The sequence below is a fragment of the Pygocentrus nattereri genome, chromosome 8, assembly GCF_015220715.1.
Source record: "Pygocentrus nattereri isolate fPygNat1 chromosome 8, fPygNat1.pri, whole genome shotgun sequence".
Taxonomy (NCBI): domain Eukaryota; kingdom Metazoa; phylum Chordata; class Actinopteri; order Characiformes; family Serrasalmidae; genus Pygocentrus; species Pygocentrus nattereri.
In genome coordinates this window covers 46325698-46346972 of record NC_051218.1, presented here as the reverse complement: position 1 = coordinate 46346972, position 21275 = coordinate 46325698, and the positions used below count along the sequence as shown (strand labels likewise).

Here is a 21275-nt window from a genome sequence, read left to right as displayed (position 1 = left end):
CGGCTTAGAAAATGGATGGATGGATGGATCTTCAGGGAGATACTTTGCTCCCCACAGAACAGGCAAGCGATGACATTGAGTGGCTTCTTTCCAGTTAGGAAGATTTTCACTGCCTCATTCCGGAGCTACAGGTTTGCCCACCATTATTTGCGGCCCTGAATTTTAAGTACATCACGTTACGATGTCTACAGAAACAAAAGAGAGTTGTGAAACATCTTTGCTCACCATGAGCTCCTGTTCAGTCCACAACTGCAATGCACAAGAGTAAAACTGTAAAAAAGCATAAACATGGATATGACACTATCACTGGCACCCTGTTGATGAATTCCATTCAGATTAGACTCACCTGTGATGAACTAGAAATTAGTCACCCGGGGGCTCACATGACTTGAATTAACCAATGAATGATGGGTTTAGTGCCACTTTACTTTCCCTGATTCCTTTTCAAGGGGTACATCTCCAGAGCGTTTGCCATCCCTGTTTCAACAGTGTGTAATGTAATTAAGACGTTTATTGTTCATGGAACTATCAAGAACCTCCTATGATGTTGGTCAAAGAGGGAAATCCGTGGGGAAAGTTTTTGAAGGTTGGTGTGAACTGTGGAGAAAATGCCATGTGTGATATCCAAAGAGCTAAAGGCAGAGCTGGAGCAATCTGGAGTGATGGTTTCAAACCGTAACACAACATACGCCACACAACACACTAAACCAAGAAGGACTTCATGGGTGATGGCCAAGGAAAAACTCAAAAGCATGTCTGATCTTTGCCAAAGCATTCCTAGACGAACCGCAGTCCTTTTGGGCAAATGTTTTGTGAACTGATGAAACAAAAGTACGGCTCTGGCAATGCAGACCAGTGATTTTGTTAATATGAAATGAAGCCTACAGTCAAACAAGGTGGTGGATCCATAACATTGGGTGCTGCTTTGCTGCCTCCGGTGCTGGAGGCCTCAACCGAAATGAAGAAATAATGAAACTGGAATATTACCAAAGCATTTAGAGCAGAATGGCCTGCCTAGTGTGTTTTAGAAAAGTTTCAGTTGGGGATCATGGGTCCCCCAGCACGATAAAGAACCACACATCAGAAACCAAAACCGAACAGTTGGGAAAAAAGAAGTGGAGTGTTTTAAACTGGCCAGCAGTGAATCCTGATCCCAACCCCAGTGAAAATCTTAGAGAGCCGAAAGCTGCAGAAGGGAAGAGACACCCTGCAAACATCTAAGAGCTTGAAAGGTTTGCAGAGGAGGAAAGGAGTGAGAAACTCCCAGCAGGCAGGTGCAAGAATGTTATCATTACTGCTCGAAGGCATGCAACAAAATATTAGGACTGGTTGCCATTAATACTGTCCATGAAACGCCGTTTCTCTTCTTTAAAATCACTTCTTACATGCTGAAAAGTCAGGACTTTTCATTTAGTATCTTCAGACATCCATTAAAATATTCCAACGATAAAGGGTTGGTACTATAGTCCCCATTATTTATGAAGATCCTGTAAATTTTATATATATACACACAAAAGAAAAGAGTGCCAATAATGGTGGCCAACACAGCTTTCAGATACAGCTCGATGCTTGTTGAGCTGCTTTTGGAGATGCTAACAGCCTCAATGGGAAAGCAGAGAACAAATGAATCCTGTTATCAGTGAAAGTTGCAAACATCAAACAGCGCAAATAAAATGTTGCATTTTCATCAAACAAATCATGCTTGGTGTGCACGATATTAGTTATACACATGATCAAATGAATTTACTGTCGTCTGGAAATGATGGAAGTACATGAATAAATAATGTCCAGTGTAAAGGCCTTTAGGCTACTTGTGTCCAAGAACAGGAGAAAAGGGTCTGTAAACGAAACAATCCTGTATCTAAATCCTTTGAACTGGGCCAGTCTCTATTGCAATTTTCACTTCGTCAGCATGTCATCCAGTTCTTGTAGCTTCCCAACTACATCAGATAACTCATTAGATTAGTTAGAAAATATTTTTTTTATTTCATTATTTTGTATTAATTTATTAATGTTTGATTTGGTTATATTATATAATCAAGCAAAAGTGAGAGGCTACATTGATTATTGTATTATATTCATTTGCATTTTAGATCATCTGGTTGGTAAAACCTTGTGGGCTGTGGAAGCTTTTGTGGTCAGTTAAAAAAGGTTGTGAACCTCTGGTCTAGAAGACAGCCTATGTCTTTCAGTGTTAACGGTGCCCTCACAGGTGTGCAAGTTATTCATATCATAGGCTCTAATACACCACCACACCATGACAGACCCTGGCTTTTGAACTTTACACTGGTAACATTTTGGATGGTCTATGTCAGGAGGAGACAAGGTCCATTATTTCTCTCAAGTATCTGAAATGTTGACCATAATACACATTTCCACTATATCAGCTGGTTTCAGGTGAGCTTGAACCCAGAGAAGTTGGCAGTGTTTTCCGAAGTGTAGTCGGATCTTAACTAACTCTTAACTAAAAACATTTGTGGATGCGGTGATCAAGTGTTTTTATTATTTAAGTATTTCTGAGTGCATGTTGTGAAATCATGTGGTCATGTGTGAGGTCATGGGCAATCGGTTGCGTGAGATTTTCTCCAAATTCCCTGAATCTTTTGTTGATATTATGCACTATAGAGAGTGAAATGCCGTGCAGCGGTCCTGTAGTGCTGCAATGCCGAGCTGCAGAATTTAGCAGAACACAGCAAATAACATAAAACGTTAACATACTGCTTTTTGATGAATTATGATTATTTTTAATGAATAATTCCTCACTGTGCTTAATTCTGTACATACAAAGCTGCTATACTCTCGCTGCATAACTGTGCAGATGGCTGAACATACCAAGCAAAAATAAAAGGCTTCTCTTCTCTTTCTTTCTAAAGGAAACGAAGGAACGTGCTGATCATTATACGGTTCTACTACGTTGGATTCTGTAGCATGTACTTAGTAGTCGACTTATTTACTTAAATATTTAGACCAGGATGACTTTGCTGAGAAGCCGTGGCTTTGAAAGTACAAAATAAGAACATGAATAAAAGAGCAGGATCGATGGTGTTTACTCTCCGCAGCACCTCTGAGCAGAACAGGGTACGGACTATAAATAATGACACCAAGGAAGTTTTAAAATATGACCTGCGTCATTTGCCAGTCACATAAGCGTATAATTGAGTGTAGGTACATTCTTTTGCTATTTTCTTGTAAAACAGATGGTCAGTGTACATTATTCATTTAAAAAATAACAAAAATTCAAACTAAAACGTGGAGAACTTTATGGGATATGATGCTGCTTGCAAGTGCGAGTGAGGATGCATGTTATTAATTAAATGGGCCAATTAAATTAATTCAACGTTTTCCCGCTCTTTTGTTTTTAGTACCAAAAGCAAAAGTCTGACATAATTCCTACATGAGCCTGAATGAAATATCACTGTTTTCGGATTAAAACCTCATACTTAGAAAAACAACTGTACATATAATGTAAGTCATTGGAACCGGAATTTTTTCCAAGTCATTTCTTTTAATCTGTTCATCGTGAAATTTCCATACAACATAAAGGGTAACAAGTATTTTCAAATTATGTCTAAAAACTGAAAACGTCAAAAATGGAGACACGAGGTTCTTCCAACAGCAGCGACGTGTAAATGTGAATCAATTTAACTGAAACTGGCCTTTTCATATGGTCTTTTCTCAAATGGGTATATGTCCAGTGTGGTATATGTCCAGTGAGCACCAAGTAAAGCCAGATTATTTTAAAATATGTATTTTTTCAGAATTACTCCTGTGTGCTTCTACATTTTCCTCTGAGCTTCTTAGTCTGATGGCACAAGTGCTGTAGATGCTACCAGGTGGCCTGGACTGAGTCTGGTGAACATGCCAGTAACAATAGGACATGGGACGTTTTCTTTGTGGGACAGATCTACTGAGAAGCCCAGGTTATCAGGTAATGCAGAGGAGAAAAATGCAAATACCTCTCAAAATAAATATGATCTCTGTGTGCTGTCAACATCCTCATCACCGCTGATGCACAGATGCTGACGATTCACGTCACTTTCAACAATGGCATTTCAACAATATGCATTAGGTGGTTTCTGAATCTCCTCAGTGACAAAGCAATAAAGTAAAATGAAAAACTTCCGCAGTCAAGAAGCAGGCAGTTTTGTTATTGACAGAAGAAAAATCTCTAAAAAAAAAAAAAAAAAAATAGGAACTGGTTTTGATCCCTGCCTTATTCTGGCTTTGGGAACAGACGTTCTGTGGTGTAGAAGTCAAAAACATTTCCAGAAACTTCCCCAGAAACAAGACGGAAAGGTTGCATATTTCATCCAGTGAGCTTACTGGAAGCCCTCTGGATAAACTGAATGCCTGCATGGATCAACAGAGCAGAGACCCTGAAGTATCTCTCGCTGTCAAACTCCGTCTTGCTCCGAGTTCCGCTGTCAGCCAGCGGATCGTCTGACACGGTCCTCACTGTGTCAGTTTCAGGTTAGATGTGTCACGTGGAACTCTCAAGCCACACTGGCTCACTAGTCAGAGGTAATGGCTTCAGTTTTCAGCAACGTCAATCAGTAACCAAGCTGCCATCTGTTTATGGCCAGTGATTAAACCCCATGACATTGTGTTCTTTTCTGCACTGAAGCTGGAAACTGCTTTAGGCTGTCCTGCCTAATAACCACAGACATTTCTGAACATCTGGGAGTCTTGCGTGGGGCTCCAATGCAACCCAATCAGCAGGCTGGATATAAAATAATCTACCTGAATAAGGAGAGGAAGATCAGAGAGAAAAAAAGCTAAAAATGAAACGGCAGTTTCCAAAACTTGGAGCTAAAGTTAAATATTAAGGAAAAGATATGGAGAAAATGAGACTCAGCCTGGCAAGAGCTCCAAAACTTTCACCATCTAATAAACAGCACTGACGGAAGAAAATCAAGCTCCCCTCTCACTTCAGATCGGGAAAAGTCCGCAGTTCAGTCCACTGAGAGCCTAGACGTATGTGCAGCTGTCAAGATGCTTTTTAAAGAAAAAGGTGAAAAAGAAGAAGATTTGTAAATGAAATGAAGCCTTACTGGTGTTAACCACCCCAGAGTCCCATCAGTATTGTTGAAGGTGGTGGGAATATTTGGATCGGGAGAAGCAGAAAATGCAGCCAACTTCTAAGAATGAACTTTGGAAGGGTGGAAAAACATCCCTGCAGATAAAGATAAATGAAGCTATTTTCCCTGACGCACAAAAAAAGATTTTGACTGGAAATCAAATGAAATTGGCTTCTTGGTTGATTTATTACTAAAACATTCACAGAATGTAAAGACCAGCTGGTGTAAACGAGTAAATACAACATCCAGAATTTCAAGACAGCAATGAAAAATCTGAGGAAATCACTTTAAACACACACACACACACACACACACACACACACACACACACACACACACACACACACACTAATCACTGTCCAAAGAAAACCATGTATCTCCATTTATTTTTATTATTTTTTATTTTTATTAGCATTTTAAAATCACTTGTAATAAAATGTCTTTACATAAACCTTCATTTAAAGATAACCATGTTATTTCCTTCCTATTTTGGAGCTATATATATATATACAGGGTAAGTCAAAGTCACAAGCCTCCACGATGCGGTGCTGAAGGTGGTGTTTGTTGCAGATTTACTCAGCATACACAATTTGTTTGAGATGACCCCAGAGATAAAAGCCGATAATAAAATAAAAAATAAAATAAAAACTGTCCTGTTACTTTTGTCTCACCCTATGTGTGTGTGTGTGTGTGTGTGTGTGTGTGTGTATATGTATATATATATATATATATATATAAACACACAGCGGAGGAAACTGTCTTGCTGGCGTCGGCAGCAGAATATACTATGAAGCTATGAAGCTATGAAGCTATGAAGCATGAACGGCTTAGAGCCTTTTTTTACCTGTTGAATAATTCATTTCTCTGAACATCTGGTGTAGATGGTGCAAAGCCTTAACCAGGTTTGTATGAATTTGTTTTTGTGTTTGCAAAAAACACGAAACTGAAATGAGGAGATCGTGTTACCCCCATGGCTTCGCTGCTGGTCTGGAAGTCAAATACTGGAGTCTGTCCAGTGCTTTGTGAAAAAGCTGCCAAAGGCATCTATGGCCATGGCTTCTCTACTGCTGTGGAGAACCTACACTACATCGTGGCCCTGTCTCCTGGCCATACTGCTACTGGCCCCACTAAACTTTGCATTTCATTTTAATTAAGTAGGAATTTTCACGACGCTCGCTGCCACAGAGCAGGTGCACAGGGCCAGAGGCTACACTCAAAGAAAAGAGGAAATGTCCGACTTAACTTGGCTTAGTACTGTGAACTTAATGCTTGTTCAATTGTCATTTCACTGTATGGCCATAATTATATGGACACCTGACCATCACTTGACATCCCTTTCCAAAACCTTGGGCATGTTTTTATATGTTACCACCACTTGACGCTATAACAGCCTCCACCAAGACTCTCTCTCTCTCTGTCTCTCTCTCTCTCTCTCTCTCTCTCTCTCTCTCTCTCTCTCTCTCTCGCTCTCTGTCTCTCTTTCTCGCTCGCTCGCTCTCTCTCTCTCTGTCTGTGTCTCTCTCTCTCGCTCGCTCTCTGTCTGTGTCTCTCTCTCTCGCTCGCTCTCTGTCTGTGTCTCTCTCTCTCGCTCTCTGTCTGTGTCTCTCTCTCTCTCTCTGTCTCTCTCTCTCGGTCTCTGTCTGTGTCTCTCTCTCTCTCTCTCTCTCTGTCTCTCTCTCTCGGTCTCTGTCTGTGTCTCTCTCTCTCGCTCTCTGTCTCTCTCTCTCGCTCTCTGTCTCTGTCTGTGTCTCTCTCTCTCGCTCTCTGTCTCTCTTTCTCGCTCGCTCTCTGTCTCTCTCTCTCTCTCTGTGTGTCTCTCTCTTTCTCGCTCTCTCTCTCTCTCTCTCTCTCTGTGTCTCTCTCTTTCTCGCTCTCTCTCTCTCTGTGTGTCTCTCTCTTTCTCGCTCTCTCTCTCTTTCTCGCTCGCTCTCTCTCTCTCTCTCTGTGTGTCTCTCTCTTTCTCGCTCGCTCTCTGTCTCTCTCTCTCTCTCTCTCTCTCTGTGTGTCTCTCTCTTTCTCGCTCGCTCTCTCTCTCTGTGTGTCTCTCTCTTTCTCGCTCGCTCTCTGTCTCTCTCTCTCTGTCTGTGTCTCTCTCTGTCTCATACATATGTATTACGCCTCTTTCCATGCTACCACGTCATGCAGTTCCCACAGTGATGTTAGAATAGACAGGTTGAGGTAATGTTGGACTGGATCTGCCTTCAGAACTACTTACTTCCCACACACAACCTGCTTGTTCACAGCGGCTCATTTTAAATCATAACTACAGGTAAAAGAAAAGAGATCTTGATATCTTTAGCAAACTGTTCTTGAAAGCTTGTAAAAACATGTAACACCAAGTGCACAAATATTCTCAAAAGCGCTGCTCTGCGGTGTTTAGCTGTTGTGTTTTAACAGGCAGATGGTGGGTAGGCTGATCAGATGATATTTAAGTCTTCATTTAATAAATATGATAGAGTTAATGAGTTTTTGATGCTAAAAGAATTTCTTGAATAGCTCCTTTAGTTTGGAATGTTTTATTCAGTTCTGCTTGTAAATTTACACCCACAGGGAACCTTAGACTGTATTGTTAATATTAACCACTCAGTAAACACTCGCGGAAAGAAAGATACAATGATTTATTCCTTTGTTGCCTTAATATCTGTGAAACTGAAAATATTGAGTACTAAATAATATAATGGTGTGACACCAGTACTGGCATACCGGTATAGAAGAAATATCACCCAGCACTGATGGAGGGTAAATAGTTCAGAGCTTCTGAATTTCTATCATTGGCCTCCTGACCGTAATGTGGGTCATCATGTCAGTTCTGGGGACACTGCATTTGAATTTTCTATGACTTGAATTCCACATTGTGTCTAAAATGCCATACAATTCAAACGGGATGTAAACGAAGTCATTCAGAGTGGTTTGATGGTGTATTGCAATAGAAACGTAGCGATACTGATTTCTTTCTGATTGGCGACAGTCGTGGGCTGGAGGTTAGGGAACTGGACCTGTGACCGGAAGGCCGCCGGTTCGATCCCCAGTACTGACAGTCCATGACTGAGGTGTCCTTGAGCAAGACACCTAACCCCCAACTGCTCTAACCATGGATAGGGCTACTGACCGCTCCGGACAAGTGTGTGTGTATTCACACACTTGTAGGAGGTGGAATTTCCCCGTTTGTGGGATTAAAAAAGTATCACTTAACTTATCACACACATTTTATTACCATCCAAAATCACCAGTGAACCTAAACACTTTAACATGTAATGTTGATAATGGTAAAATGTTGAAATCTGAAAAAAAAAGCCAAATGTTTTGGGAAATGTTTTCATCATCATAAACTTGATTTAAACATTTTTCTTAAACTATCATCAAACCACGTCTCAGGCCTCGGGCAACTGATTTGTAACTATTTTATGAATGAAATTTTTTTAGAGGCATTAAACGCTTCAGACATCTGTCGTTACCGCTGTGAATTCTGACTCGCTGAGTTTCTCCAGAGTGGGGTATTTCACATCAAACCACTCTGAATGACTTTGGTTTCATAGTGATACTTTAATTATGAGGACATTCTGAAAAAACAAATCCGCTTTGAAGACTTTTTCAAGCTGGATTAGTTTTAACTGGAGCCATACTGTAATGTCTGACCGGGTCTATAATTTTAAGCCAGTATGAATATGCAATATGTATAGTGCCTGATAAGTGACACAAATAATACGTAAAGCTGGAGCCCCCTTAGCAGTAGTAGCCCTCTTAGATTCAACTTCACGTTAATGAGAACCTAATTATTGACACGGCTGTGTTACTGTTATCGAGCTGTTGTGAACATCCAGTTTATAACATCTCAGCACAGGCTATTGGTCATTTGGAGGGAAATTACACAGACATAGAATGAGCTGGTCAAATCCTTTACAGATTACCTTTCAGAACCTCCTCTGGGAAAACTAATCCAGCTCAAAGAGGGCTTAACACTCATTTCATGAAGGATAATGAGCTGAATCAGGTGTGCTAGAGTGGTGAAAACACAGCAATATATTGCATGGCAGCCTCATCGTTGGGGTTGGGAAACACTGAGAAACATCCTCCATCACTGTTTCTCTAACAACAGCTCTGTTTATAAAACTCATACATTTTGGATGGTTCTGTCATCCAGCTGTGACTGCACATCACATTCCAGCTCTCAGTTTGAGCTCTCTGCATTGGCTGATACTGGTTACTTAACAGAGCCTCTGCAAACGGGCCTCAGACCTGACTAAATGAGTTAATACCTCACTTTTATTCTGAGAGAACTATGCTGGATGTTAACACGCTTGGATCCACACTGTTTCTAGCAACAGCTTGTTCTCCTGCAGATCGCAGAGCCTTCGATGGATGTTCATGTCGATGCTTTACAACATGTCTTTGATGCAGAGGAACATCAAATGAGTGTGAGAAGTTGGTGTCTGAGTGAAACAGGAGTCTTTTTCTCTCCTGTCAATCTAGATACGGTTCTTTTCTGTCTGTACTCGTGTAAGACCTGATTCAAAGGCCAGATGAAAGATCCATGGAGCAAAATGACTGACTGTGGTAGTCCAGCCTGCAGACGTAACTATTCAATAACTGTGATGTACTGAAAATGCACCACATCAAATGTCAAGTTGTATTCAAGGTACTAGCTTTCAAGATGATGGAGGGGAAGGCAAGTCCTGACAAAAGCTGAAAACGTATCTAACAGAAAAGTAAACAGAACTTTCTGTGTGTGTGTGTGTGTGTGTGTGTGTGTGTGTGTGTGTGTGTGTGTGTATGTATGTAAAATATATATACAAACACAGGGTGATTCACTGTAAATCATCCCAGATCAGTGCAGTGAGCTGTAAACGGTGTAAATGAGCATAAAGTTTATTATGTAGTTCTACAAGGTCTCAGTCTGAACCTCCTCCAGCTGGACGGACGACATCAACGCCACAGTCAAACTCATCCCAGACTGGACTGAGCGTGTCGGGCGTTGCTGCTCTCACGGCTCTTTCAGTGGGATTTCGGAGATCATCCAGTGCTGTGGAACCAGCGCCGAACGCTCTGAGCTGCTGGAGCTTCACTGCTGATGAAAATCCCGCTGCTCAGTTCTGACGGATTCACTCTGATTGACGTGGAGAACGCAGAACGTTCTGCTCAGGGGTCTCAGCTCCTCTCAGACTGAAGGAGCTGGTCAGAAACTCTATGACCTCCTCTTACAGTTGGAGTGTGATTGGTTCCTCGGCGCCTCACGGTGGTATATATATATTTATATGATGCTTTGAAATCAGATGAATGTCACACTGTGTGTGTGTGTGTGTGTGTGTGTGTGTGTGTGTATATATATATATATATATATATATATATATAATATATTATATAGATAGATAGTCAAATGTATGTCCATTCTGTTTGGAAGATTTCCTTTCAGTCTATCTATAGGGATATTTTTCCACCTCCAAAATTCAATCTACAGTGTTTCTGCTTGTAATCTAAGTAATCCCAAACACATTCAGTGATGTTAATCTGTACTCTGGGGTAGTCCATTGTTCTGAGAACACCAGTAACTGATGTGTCTGACTTGCAAATTTTATTGTTTTTCTTCTATTTTCATTTCTCAATCACAGGTTCTTGACAGCTAAACATCCTATCATAGTGTTGAGTTGTCTTCTCAGTGTGGAATGATGGACACACATACCTGTGGATTCCTTTCAGATCTGAAGCGAGTAAACCATGACCTTCTCCCGTCGCCCAAAGATGAAATAAGTGCTGTTTGTCTGATGGTGACAGATTTGGTGGGCTACAAGGTCTTGCTCAGCTGTTAGGGGTCCCGTATTCTTAAAATCTTTTGGACTCTGTTTGGAAACTCCTGTTGCTTTGACGTCCTGCTTTCTCATACAAGGCAATTAATTACGTCTTCTGTCTAATCTCCTCAAAACAAATATCCTGAAAACGGAATAACTTGTATGTAATGGTGCCTCACGGCAAGGAGGGCCTGGGGTGAATTCCCAGCCGGGTGACCAGGGTCCTTTCTGTATGGAATTTTCATGTTCTCCTGTGTGTTCTTGGGTTTCCTCCAGGTTCTCTAGTTTCCTCCCACAGTCCAAAGACATGCAGTCAGGCTAACTGAACATGCTGAATTGCCCCTAGGTGTGAATCTGAGTGTCTGCCCTGCAGTGGACTGATAACCTGTCCAGGGTGTTTCTTGCCTTCTGCCCAATGACCACTGGGATGGGCTCCAGCACCCCTGTGACCCAGAAAGATCAGTGGCATAGATTGTGTGTATGTGTGTGTGTGTGTGTGTGTGTGTGTACTTACCGGTCATTTTATAGGAAATTAAACAAATAAAGCATGATCTCTGACTTGATGCTGTATTGTATGTCATTCACTGGTCTCATAAACACTAATAATAAGATCAGCATAACATAGGTTTGGACATTCAGCCTGGATGTTCGGAATATGCTGAGAACATAAACCAACATATTTAATTTTGATGAGGGCAGGGAAAGTGAGGTCAGGTTCACCTCAGAACATCAAGCTCTCCCTGGGGAAAAGATGACTTCCCCTGCCCTTTAAGCTCCATTCCCTCTGTCAGATCACCAGCGACCACTGCAAACCCATAAACCCAACTGCACAAACAAGCTCTGCCATGATCAGTGCTGCTCTGCTGTGTTTCGTCTAATCCCTATTTTCTGGGCAAGATTAGATGGCTCAAAAGAAAAGCCCAGACGTAAATAATGGATTCATTATCATTTGTAAGGAAAACGCAGTAATTAATCTCCCACTATTGCAGATTGTCTCATTAGGGACTCTGGTGTGCCAGTGTGTGCATTTTCCACCGATGACATCCTCAGACCGTGTTTGTGAAGACAGCCATTCAAGGGTGGATTCAGAAGCCCTAAATTACCTTGCACTCTGGTGTGAACCTGTGATTGTGCATGAAGTCAAGAGTAGCTAAAAATAGGCTCGAATGGTTGGTCACTGCACCGCAATAAAAAAACCCAAACACAGTGTTTCCACTGTAAGTACAGGTTTTTAAGGTTGAAAAGGCGTCACAAACAACAACAATCACAATTTAGCAACAGCCATTACCCTTAGTCTCCTCTATTCTCAGCAGCTGCACTTACCACAGCATCCATCTTTTTTTTCATTTCAACTGTTTCCACATTACAGAGACTATTTAATTATTCCAAGGCAGCTTAGCATTAGGCACTGTTGTGTTGAGTGTGACTATAAAGCAGAAGCTCTCCGGTAGACCACAAATTACAGGGCTACCGTATTTCAGTCCTTGTGACCAAAAGGAAGGGAAAGTTTCGTTGCATATATCACCCTTGTTTATTTATTTGCTATGGCAACGGGCATAAATTAAGCTGAATTCAGTGAAATGCTTTTAAGGCTGAGAAAGCTTGAGATGGAATAACGCACATCAATAAACAGCCATCCAGTCATTGCGTAAGCAGTCAAATTACTGTGCAAATGCACTTCTGGGGGTGGGGGGTGGGGGGTGGAGGGGACTCGTCTCCATACATCCCAAACAGCCTCTCAGCCTTGCAGTATCTCTCCTGCTCGCTCACTCGCTCTCTCTCTCCATCTTTCTCTCACTCTCCTCTTTTTTATCAGAACATCAGAGCCAGGCACAGCCACTGCGAAATCTGTCAGCACATCAGACTACGGCTGCCTCGGGGGAACCGAAGCTGAATGTCAAAGCTTAGCGCACCTCTGTGCTGGGACCTGCATGGAACCAGCCTGAAAAAGGCACATGAAGAGTTTTGGAGATTGGTCCTCCAGAGAAGGCACAAGATGAGAGCGTTCTGACGAGTTGTGCTGCAGCAGCTGTTCCCGTGGTCGTGCGCAGACCCCGCTACCTGATTATTACAGATCACGTTCATGCAAGTGCAAGAACAGAAATGGGTGAAAGAGAGGAAGCGTAAGAAGTCGGGGGGGGAATACGCTGTTGGTTTTGATCACTTGAATGTTCTCCCCGGGTGGGTAAAGATCGTCTTTGACTGGGTTTTGTGGATTGAACGTTTTGGCATGAAGCAGATCTGTGGGGAATTGTTCATAGAACATCACTGGGAGGGTGTGGGTGGACTAGTGAAGAAAATCATTCTTCATGTTCAGCGAAAGAACCAACCGTTATCCGCTTCCAGCAACTGTCACAATGCAACCTCAGCAGGAAGCAGCTCACTAACACATCCGGGCATGCCCTGGAGTCTTTGATTACATTGTTTGTGACACCCGAAAGTCTTTCAAAGATGGGATCTCTCACTGAAGCTTACTTTTTTGTGGGGAACTTGTAGACATCTCTGAGATAACTAGGTGGTTTCCCCCATTCAGCTTTAGCATTCTACCCACGTCCCACCTCTAATAAAGCATTCCCGATGTGCTGAGCCTTTGCCGGTTTGGCAGATCACACAGCGTTAACTCCTCCGGTGTCCGCAACTGGTACTTGAGGTACACTCTTCCCTCAAAGATATTATGCACGGAGTCCCCTCAGCGAAATGCAGCTGGCTGTTTTGGAGAGGGGGGAAAGCTTGCCGTGGGATGTAATGGTCCACCGCTGAGCATTTGGAAGGAAATGAATTGGTGTTTGTTTCTGCAAGTGACAAATCTGTCCTTTTAAGCCAGCAATCAACGGCTGGTTGGAGATGCAAAAAGGGCCTTGATGCATCGGAGATGCAGAGACAGCCGACAGCAACAGACACAGATTCCTCGGCTTTTAGGTCGCTGAAGCAAAGACCACATGCTGCTCGATCAGTCCCATTCACTGCACTGCACCAATCATCTGATCTCAGCAAACATAGTTTTCCCCTTGAGAGCTGATGCTACTTTTCATCTGTTGAGACTCAATCGAATGTCTTTCAGGCACCAATAGCTCAGGCCACGGTGAGGTTGATCTGGCTTTGAAAAAAAAGGCCTGGCCCTCAGAATAGCAACAAAGCTTCTGCATGGAAAAGCAAGCTACTATAAATTTTCAAGGCCTGGTCCAGTGCACTCAGTTAGGAGTGTGACTCATTTTTAATGCACCATAAGTGGGAAGTGATGGCAGAAATGAGCATGTAGAACAGGAGGATGGAAAGCAGTGGAATTTTTATGCTTTTGAATAACACAGCGCTATGACCAACGACTAAATCTGGGGTGCTGAAGCATGAACGTCCTGCCTCCTGCTACAGATCAATACAACTCTTCAACAGGGCTCACAAAAGTAGAGGAGATGTCTCTCAAGACTTACGGTTTCTCTGGGATCTGGGCAGCAGGCGACTTGTAGATCTTTCTGGATATGTTTTTCCACAACACCTCTGCGCTCGCAGATAGGGCCGCTGTGAAGACACAAAAGATTCAATTTAGAGCCTCAAATCAAGCTTCTGAATCAAACCTAGGCAACCGGGGAATTAATTAGCTGAAGCAAACAGGACCTGATGGGCATGCAGTCATTAGGTACTGCAACAAATTTTCAGAAGGTTCATAATGAGGTGATGCATCAGGGGCATCAACAAGTTTGATATTTGTAAATACAGACTCAATTTAACAGCCACATCAAGCAGATCGCTGTTAATTCTGACATGCAAGCAGAAAATTAATTTAATTTGTTTGTTGAATAAGTGTCAGGGTCCGCCAAAGATCTGATAACCATCTGATGCAAAGATGGGCAAGCCATCGAAAAATGTTAACAAAAGGATGAATTTATCGAGAATTATTTGGGATGTATTTGGAGGAATTCGTCAGGATCTTGGTTACATGGATTTTTGTCTAAAATCTCACTTCTTTTGATTGGACATTTATCAAAAGGCTGTTAAACAATGACAAATCTGAGACAATGCTGTCTAAAGGAAGGTGGGCTTGTCCCAGGGTTGCTGCTTGTGTGTATGTTCAAGAGTGAGTGCACAATTCTGTGGTCATATAGATTTTTATTTATGAACAGAGATAGAATTAAAAACTAAACTGTAAGTTGAACCTAAAGGGACCTGACTGTTCACGTTGGATTCAGACATTATTTCTCAAATACAATACATGGGAAATTTATGTGGACACCCATTCTAACCCTTTTATGTCTAGAGGCTAGATGGACAGTTATTGCTACTGCCTCTAAAAACATTGGCAGCTCAAGAACGGCTCTTCAGGAGCTTCGTAGATTGAGTTTCCATGACTGAGAACTACACACATGCCTAACATGACCATGTACAATGCTAAGCCTTGACTGTGTTAAAAAAATCTCAGTTGGACTCTGGAGCAGTGGAAACACATTCTCTAGAGAGTGATCATATGTTACCATCTCACATCATCTGACTTACAGATCTGGATTAGGTGCAAGCCATGGGTGCTGACTGTAAAGTTTGGTGGAGGAGGAATAATTGTTTGGCGCTGTTTTTCAAGGTTTGGGCTGCCTTAGGTGAAGTGAAGAGAATTTAACATCGTATAGTGATCTCCCACTGAACTGAGCTTCCAACTTTGTGGGAACTATTTCAGCATGATGGGACTCCTGTTCAAGAAACACACACACACACACACACACACACACACACACACACACACACACACACACACACACACAGATTATCTAAACCGCTTATCCTTCTAGGTCGGGAAGCAACAAAAAAATGCTTTACCAAGTCTGGTGCGGCCCCATTGGACACCTTGATGACTTGGAATGCAGAATGTGGGCTATGCTGTATTGCCTAACATGTGTGCCTGATTTCACAATAACGTTTCTGACAGAAGTCAGTCTAGTCCCATCAGGTACATGTAGGGGTCCAGCCAGCAGGGGGAGTCGGCAGCGAATTCCAATTCCCAGAAGCCCTGGGGCTGATTAGGCCCAATGTGGCACACCTGTGGACTCCTCTACTTAAGGCTGTGGCAAACAGCAGCCCTCTGTACACCTTTGTAGACAGGTGACCGGTACGGTACTGAGTTCAGGTGGGATTTAAACGGAAAGGAAAAAAAAGAAAAGGAAAAAAAAAGAGGGCTGAAAAAAAGAGAAACTACCTCAAAACAAGAAAAAGAGGCTAAAACAAGAATAAATTGCACCAAAAACACACAAAAAAAGAAAAGAGGCTTAAACAAGAAACGGCTTCGAGCCAAACAAACAGAACAGCCGAAGAAAACGGGTGAAACACAAACCTGATCTTCCTCATGATCACAGAGGAGGTATTTTTTGTTATCTTTTATTTTATTTTCTTTTATTTTTATTTTTCTATCTCCACCTTTGTTTGATTATGCTTTGTTACTGGTAACTCATTCAGTACATTGGCGGTTTGAGCCTGGCTCTGAGCCACCTCAACCCACCTCAACCCACCTCAACCCCAACGTGGAGAATCCCTCCATTCACACTACATTGCCTTCATTTAAATGCATTCATTTAAAACCTTTTCTAACGGGTTTTCCTTTCTGCACTTGGGTCCGTTTCCCTGCCGTAACATGACGTGACGTACATTCTAGTAGAAAGTCTAGTAGAGCGCCATCCCAGGACAAGAATTTAGTTTGCGGGCCACATTCATGTTTAGATGCTTTGTATTATGGCTAAAAACCACTTAAGCCTATAACGTTTTTGCAAGTTGACACAACTTGTACTGATTATTGGCTGCAGGCAGATCATTTCAGATTGTAAAAAAAGGGCCTTTCACAACTTGGACTAGTTGCAAAAATGTTTTTCTTGAGCAATGTTTAATCTATTTATCTATCTACTAACGTACACACTCTGTGTGCATTAAGATCATTAACTAAATACAGCATCTAAAATATAGACTATAATAAGTTTTATTATATATTATTATTTTATTTATTGCTCAATTTCAAATAATGCTTTGATTTGACTAAACTTCTGGTAGATACTATAAGCTTTTCAATGTCTGGAAGCATTACTGGCTAGTAGTATGTAAGGAATAATAATAATAATAATAATAATAATAATAATAATAATAATAATAATAGATGACCAATAAAAACAACCAACCAGACAAAAACAGTGGAGAGGCTTCCAAAAGTTCACAACTCTTTTGGACTCTGTTCAAAGTCAGACAAAACAAAAATAGAAGGCAGTAATTCAGTTCATCATGTTGGGAGACGGAAGGATTGCATGCAAATTCCCAGGAACACCATAACCACAGTGAAATACGGCAGTGGGAGCATCATGATATGCAGCTGCTTCTCTGCATATTGTGCTGGAGTCCTGCACAACATTAAAAGAAATATGAGTGAGCAGTGCACCGGGAAAAATTAGAGGAGCAATTAATCTCATTGGCCAAGAAAGAAGATGGATGTTTCTACAGGACAATGACCCCAAACACGCAGTCAAGATAACTCGAGATTGGTTTCTAAAAAAAACAGGTACTTGCATGACCTGACATGAATTCCATTGAATTTGAGTCCAACAGAGGCTCCCTCATAACCTTGCGGAACAGAAGACGGTTTCCGAAAGCTAATAAGCCAAAATTGAACCAAGATGCTTGAAAAAAAACAGATACTACTTTATTTTACATGCCTCCAAGGTATAATTGTCAACAAAGCCTTCCACACATTGTTCAGACATGGTGTCACACCTCAAGCTCTGATGAGAATCTAATGACGTCTGACAGTGAGGAGCACTCCCTCTCACATTGCTTTAACATATTCATTAACACAATAGTTGAAGTGCGATCCCAATCTCAAGAGTACATGGTGGATGCTTTGCTGGCCTCTGTGTTCCCACAGCCTTGATGATCCCAGGATGGGCAAAGAAGCTGATCCGTTTTTGATGAAGATTAGGGCCTGCTGGCGTGGCGCTCGCCAGACGCCCATTCATTTGTCAAGAGGGAGCTGGGATGTGCTCCTTCTTGTTACGGAGAATTAGAAGTGAAGTGAAAAGGTAGGGGGTGGACGGCCACACTTACTCTCGCTCAGCTCTTTGGGCTCTAAACCAGCAAAAGGTGAAGGAAAACAATCTCCGGTTGCTAATGGAAAGAGATTCCTTTTAGGCAGCACTCCCGCCTGCCCACCCACCCAGGACACTGTCGTATAGAACATTTATCAGATGTGCCAGAAAGTTCAAGAGAAAAACAAACTTTCAGAAAGCCGACTAATGCGCGCATGAACCGAAACATGTTTAGGTGTGAAATGAACGACTACAGTAACACTTTCGTGTGTGTGTGTGTGTGTGTGTGTGTGTGTGTGTGTGTGTGTGTGTGTGTGTGTGTGTGTGTGTGTGTGTTCGAGGTATTAGCTGGTTACCGGAGTCACTAATAGAAAAGTACTAGGTAATTAGACATGACAGAGTTTCAAGACACTAAGTTAATCACACTGAAGCACCCAGCAGGTTCCATTTATTACAGGGGTCAGCAACCCAAATGTGAAGAGCACAACATGTGAATTTTCAACAAATCTTACCATTTTAGGAGCCACAGCATTTCATGTGCATTTGGCTGTAAATCTGCCCCCGTAGGTGTAAATCTCCTACTGTAAGATTAAATATGAATGAAAACACTGAGCTTTAGCTTTAGTTATAGCTATAAGCTGAAGCTGAAGTCAGTTTAATTCACCAGATTCTTGTTTGAAATTTCTCATTCCACCCTAAATGGTGCCCAAGTTGCCAGACAGTCGCTGACTATATAGCTAACCACTGCACCATTTAAGGTGGAACCTGAAAATAATCATCCAAGTACCATGTAGTGGTTATGAGTAATTATGAGATCTTGTATAACTATAATAGGTCATGAGTGTAATGTGGACTGTGGTGAAACTAGCGAAGCCTTCCAGTGTTACAGCTTTAGACGTTCTGCAGTAAAGCTGTTCATGGATATGGGACTATAGTGAATTTATTTCTGAAGCAAATTCATTTCAAAGGCAGTCATTTAAAAAATGACCAAATTATTTAGCCATATTGTAATGATGAGCTAATAATAATAAACACTAACTTAAAAATAAAGCAAAATATTTAGACTTTATCATCTTCTTGCCCCTTTAAGACCTTATACTCAGAGCTGCTTTACTAACCTACCTGAAACAGGCTATTGCAGTGAAATGTAGGGAAATTAAGTATTCATTTATTTATTACTTTTGAAAAATAATTTCCTAGTGCCCTGTTATATCTAGAAATTAAATAACAGAAATCATAACTGTACATTTTTTTTTTTCACATAAAACTACTTTTTTACTATTTTTAGAGTTATTCTTATTTCTATTTTTTCTATTTTCTTCTGAGATTATATTTTGGTGAATGGAGGAACAGCACAGTAAGAACTTGACTGTTCAGTGAAACTGCCTGTTGTGCTGTGCACAGGACTCAACTCTTGAATCTTAAATACCTGATTATCAATATTTGCCTACATACAAATGCTGCTGTTGGAACAAAACCTCGAGACTCTTGATTTACAGTTTTAGTCAAAAGTTTGGGTGTTCCTCTCTTAACTGTATTAGAAACTTCTAACAATGTTAGAGACAAGAATAACAGTGATTGTACGTCCGTATCGTGCGTCTGTAAGGTAAGTAGACCTCATATACAGCAAGTAAGTGCAAGTACAAAGTAGATTTTTCCAATAAATTGGATGGTAAATGTATAAAAAAAATTTTTTAATGTAATTTCTTTACATAATGGCTCCATGCTCACAGTAAGAATTTAATAATCTTCAAGTATTTATAGTGCTATAGAAATGCTTTGGAGAGGCCGTCTGAATTCTATAAAACCGTCTGAGTGCAGACACTGTTTCAATACTTTTGACTCTGTAAAACATGAAATATTATTCTCCTCTGCAAAACCTCCTCTTGACCCACAGCATTAAAGCAGCTCTCACGGATGTTAATTGCCAGTCTTTCTGCTGTGTTTATGTGATTTCAAGCCAAGTTCTTCTTCTCTTTTCCTTCTGCAGCATTAAAGACATTAAAAGAAAGGTTTCGGCAGACGCCGGAGATTTCCTTTCTAGATTACATACTCAATGCTTCCAAAAGATAAGGCAGGAAGAAAAAGATAGGCACATATATCAGGCTATAAATAAAAATATAAAGGGTAAATATGAAAAAGATTTATCCCCTATTGTCAGGAAAGACATGGCTGGGTTTGCTTTCTTTGCTGGCACTTAATAATTCAGGTGTTTGGCTTTTAACTGATTAGAATGGCTCTGAATTTGAGTGTAAGCTCACGGGTGATTTCAGTTCCCAGCCGCTAAAGCACAAGTCCAGAACACAACTGGTTCAACAGCCAAATTAGAGCGATTATCCAAATATTCCATTGTTGTTGCATTTAGCCTGGAAAAGAATGAGTGGCAAACGTACAGCATTGATTAAGCTCTGGTGAGAATTCCCATTTTCCTTGTTATTGTTACAAAAACAATACACGGTCTATCACGGAATTAAATAATTGTGTTGAAGAATCTGGGATTCCCAAAAGCCAATTTCAAAGCCAAAACGCAGCAGTTTCTGCCTCTTTCATCTTCTCTTTGGTAATAATGTGACTTTTCTGTTGTCACAGCGACTTTCATAGATTTATTTTGCTTGTGTCTTAAACTGATTTTAAACAAGTAAACAGGAACACACTAATGAACCAAATCAATAAAGTCCTTAGAGATTTGAATTTCTTTGAGAAGCACTGTGACGCCATCAGAGAGACAATGCTGTGCTTCTTCTATATGATAACATTTTCCTCGATTGAATGTTTTTGATACATAAAACCACAAACATCATTATTCATTTTAACACCCTGGTCAAATAACATGTTTGATTTTCGAAGAAAACTAATTACCACATCAGAGAACAACCTTTAAGACCTTTTCTCTCCAGATGTTAGTGATTATTTCTGTTTCTGCTTATTTTCCATATTGGAAACAATGTGCCATAATTTTTACAAAGGCCACATTTTATTTTTAAATGAAGCGAACAGTAATGGTCATTAAGCCGTGCAGAAGCGTGTTCTCTAACTTATTTCCACTTAGACAGTCAAGATCATTTGACCAGAGGTGCCCAAACTTATGCATATGACTGTGTATGTAAATGACATCTGTTTTGATTGGATGCCCTGTATTGTTCCACATTCAAAAAGCAGTCCAGACTGAAAGATTCCCTATAACTTTAATGTGAGTGGGCGGGGCTAAAATGCTGTGAACTGAATAGGCAGGGGTGCATGTATTTGTGAGCTCCTGCTGATTTGTGGGTTTCCTCCCTTTCAATGATCTGTGCAACAGTCTCTTGAATACCTTGTGGAGAATCTCTGATTTACAAAGAGAGATTTAGGTAAAAGCAACTCATTCATCTGTA

At 41.1% G+C, this 21275-nt stretch overlaps 1 protein-coding gene across 3 annotated transcripts in view; it reads right to left on the bottom strand.

Moving 5' to 3' along the window:
* frmpd3 (FERM and PDZ domain containing 3) overlaps nt 1-21275 on the bottom strand; it is a 174416-nt gene that overhangs the window by 70917 nt on the left and 82224 nt on the right. For all 3 annotated transcript variants that reach the window (XM_037540658.1, XM_037540657.1, XM_037540659.1), the window contains one exon: nt 14290-14377. The gene's annotated coding sequence lies outside the window, so the exon portion shown is untranslated. The remainder of the gene's footprint in view (nt 1-14289; nt 14378-21275) is intronic.